The following is a 3,853-nucleotide window of genomic DNA, read 5'->3' as shown; positions in this document are numbered from 1 at the left end:
GCGCACTACTTTGGAAATGCAGCATAATTGTGCATCAGCTCTTTTGATGTCTCAATTGGACTCTTAAACTAATAGCGGTTCTTTAATTGAAATTTCATTATCCATTTTGATTGGCAGATGCCCTAGCCCCGGTAATGCTAGCAAAGGACATTCTCTTGCTAATCTTTGCCAGTTGCTCGATGACACTTTAAAGGCACTACCTTTTCATGGGGGATTCAACTTGTCCAAAGCATGAACTGAACATCTATCTCGCAAATCCATTCCAAGAAAGAAAGTTCCATTTGCCAGGGGGAACATGAAAAGTTATCCGGGCAACAGCAGTTATTCAAGGAATGGAAATAATTAACCAGATAGTTACCGGGATGCAAAAGTTAGGCAACCCTTAATGTGTAGGCAAGAGGGAAAGTTGAAAACAGTATGGCAACATTGATAATTGTTGGTTCAGGGATGAGGGAATGCGACGTGTTGTGAACTGATCAGGTTGAATTTCGAGGGAAAATATGTACGTATATGGTTTAAAAAAAGTATTTGGAAAAAAGATTAAAACAGTAAACTAAGAAGGTTTTCAATTATTTTTTTAAAAATATTTTGCAAGAAATCTTTGCAAGTGTGGGTTTGAATGAATTAAACGATCGATTCTGGAGTGACAACTACACCTTCTCAGTATTTTGAATTTGATTTCTGATATATGAAATCAAAAACTGATTCTAAAATGAATCTTCAGATTCAGATTTCCGATTCAGATTTCGGATTCAGATTTCAGATTCAGATTTCAGATTCAGATTTCAGATTCAGATCTCAGATTTAGTTTTCAGATTCAGATTTCAGATTCAGATTTCAGATTTCAGAATTCAAATTCAGATTTCAGTTTCAGATTTCAGATTCAGATTTCAGATTCAGATTTCAGATTCAGATTTCAGATTCAGATTTCAGATTCAGATTTCAGATTCAGATTTCAGATTCACATTTCAGATTCAGATTTCAGATTCAGATTCAGATTTCAGATTCAGATTTCAGATTCAGATTTCAGATTCAGATTTCAGATTCAGATTTCAGATTCAGATTTCAGATTCAGATTTCAGATTCAGATTTCAGATTCAGATTTCAGATTCAGATTTCAGATTCAGATTTCAGATTCAGATTTCAGATTCAGATTTCAGATTCAGATTTCAGATTCAGATTTCAGATTCAGATTTCAGATTCAGATTTCAGATTCAGATTTCAGATTCAGATTTCAGATTCAGTTTCAGATTTCAGATTCAGATTTCAGATTCAGATTTCAGATTCAGATTTCAGATTCAGATTTCAGATTCAGATTTCAGATTCAGATTTCAGATTCAGATTTCAGATTCAGATTTCAGATTCAGATTTCAGATTCAGATTTCAGATTCAGATTTCAGATTCAGATTTCAGATTCAGATTTCAGATTCAGATTTCAGATTCAGATTCAGATTTCAGATTCAGATTTCAGATTCAGATTTCAGATTCAGATTTCAGATTCAGATTTCAGATTCAGATTTCAGATTCAAATTTCAGATTCAGATTTCAGATTCAGATTCAGATTTCAGATTCAGATTTCAGATTCAGATTTCAGATTCAGATTTCAGATTCAGATTTCAGATTCAGATTTCAGATTCAGATTTCAGATTCAGATTTCAGATTCAGATTTCAGATTCAGATTTCAGATTCAGATTTCAGATTCAGATTTCAGATTCAGATTTCAGATTCTGATTTCAGATTCAGATTTCAGATTCAGATTTCAGATTCAGATTTCAGATTCACATTTCAGATTCAGATTTCAGATTCAGATTTCAGATTCAGATTTCAGATTCAGATTTCAGATTCAGATTTCAGATTCAGATTTCAGATTCAGATTTCAGATTCAGATTTCAGATTCAGATTTCAGATTCAGATTTCAGATTCAGATTTCAGATTCAGATTTCAGATTCAGATTTCAGATTCAGATTTCAGATTCAGATTTCAGATTCAGATTTCAGATTCAGATTTCAGATTCAGATTTCAGATTCAGATTTCAGATTCAGATTTCAGATTCAGATTTCAGATTCAGATTTCAGATTCAGATTTCAGATTCAGATTTCAGATTCAGATTTCAGATTCAGATTTCAGATTCAGATTTCAGATTCAGATTTCAGATTCAGATTTCAGATTCAGATTTCAGATTCAGATTTCAGATTCAGATTTCAGATTCAGATTTCAGATTCAGATTTCAGATTCAGATTTCAGATTCAGATTTCAGATTCAGATTTCAGATTCAGATTTCAGATTCAGATTTCAGATTCAGATTTCAGATTCAGATTTCAGATTCAGATTTCAGATTCAGATTTCAGATTCAGATTTCAGATTCAGATTTCAGATTCAGATTTCAGATTCAGATTTCAGATTCAGATTTCAGATTCAGATTTCAGATTCAGATTTCAGATTCAGATTTCAGATTCAGATTTCAGATTCAGATTTCAGATTCAGATTTCAGATTCAGATTTCAGATTCAGATTTCAGATTCAGATTTCAGATTCAGATTTCAGATTCAGATTTCAGATTCAGATTTCAGATTCAGATTTCAGATTCAGATTTCAGATTCAGATTTCAGATTCAGATTTCAGATTCAGATTTCAGATTCAGATTTCAGATTCAGATTTCAGAATTCAGATTTCAGAATTCAGATTTCAGATTTCAGATTTCAGATTTCAGATTTCAGATTTCAGATTCAGATTTCAGATTCAGATTTCAGATTCAGATTTCAGATTCAGATTTCAGATTCAGATTTCAGATTCAAATTTCAGATTCAAATTTCAGATTCAGATTTCAGATTCAGATTTCAGATTCAGATTTCAGATTCAGATTTCAGATTCAGATTTCAGATTCAGATTTCAGATTCAGATTTCAGATTTAGATTTCAGATTCAGATTTCAGATTCAGATTTCAGATTTATATTTCAGATTCAGATTTCAGATTCAGATTTTAGATTCAGATTTTAGATTCAGATTTCAGATTCAGATTTCAGATTCAGATTTTAGATTCAGATTTCAGATTCAGATTTCAGATTCAGATTTCAGATTCAGATTTCAGATTCAGATTTCAGATTCAGATTTCAGATTCAGATTTCAGATTCAGATTTCAGATTTCAGATTCAGATTTCAGATTCAGATTTCAGATTCAGATTTCAGATTCAGATTTCAGATTCAGATTTCAGATTCAGATTTCAGATTCAGATTTCAGATTCAGATTTCAGATTCAGATTTCAGATTCAGATTTCAGATTCAGATTTCAGATTCAGATTTCAGATTCAGATTTCAGAATCAGATTTCAGATTCAGATTTCAGATTCAGATTTCAGATTCAGATTTCAGATTCAGATTTCAGATTCAGATTTCAGATTCAGATTTCAAATTATGATTTCAAATTCGTTTCTTATTTTATCGGCCTTATCGGTAAAATGTAATGTTATTTTTTGTAGGGATATCTTAAGATAATGAATATTCATAGATAGATAGAAAGTAAGTAGAAATAAAAGATGGTGAAAATGAGCGGGTAGAATTTATTTAGAAGCATTATCATCACATATTTAATTTTTGTTCAGCATGGGCCAACTACTATGAAGTGACGGAAACAAGTAGAATTGTAGGTTTTCCACCACACTTTAGTGTGGTTCGCTCCACAAGCGGAAAACTTGCAATGCGAACGAACTTTAAAATAAAAAAAAAATAAATTCAGAGCTTTTCGGATTTTCGCAAAATTCTCTAATTCTATGTAAAGTTATAAAGCATGGATCAAAATAATGGCTAACAACTTTCGAATTTTATTATCATTGCAAACATTTATTCTTGTCCTTTCTT

The sequence above is a fragment of the Uranotaenia lowii genome, chromosome 2 (assembly GCF_029784155.1).
Source record: "Uranotaenia lowii strain MFRU-FL chromosome 2, ASM2978415v1, whole genome shotgun sequence".
NCBI lineage: Eukaryota > Metazoa > Arthropoda > Insecta > Diptera > Culicidae > Uranotaenia > Uranotaenia lowii.
Note: the sequence above shows the minus strand (reverse complement) of the source record.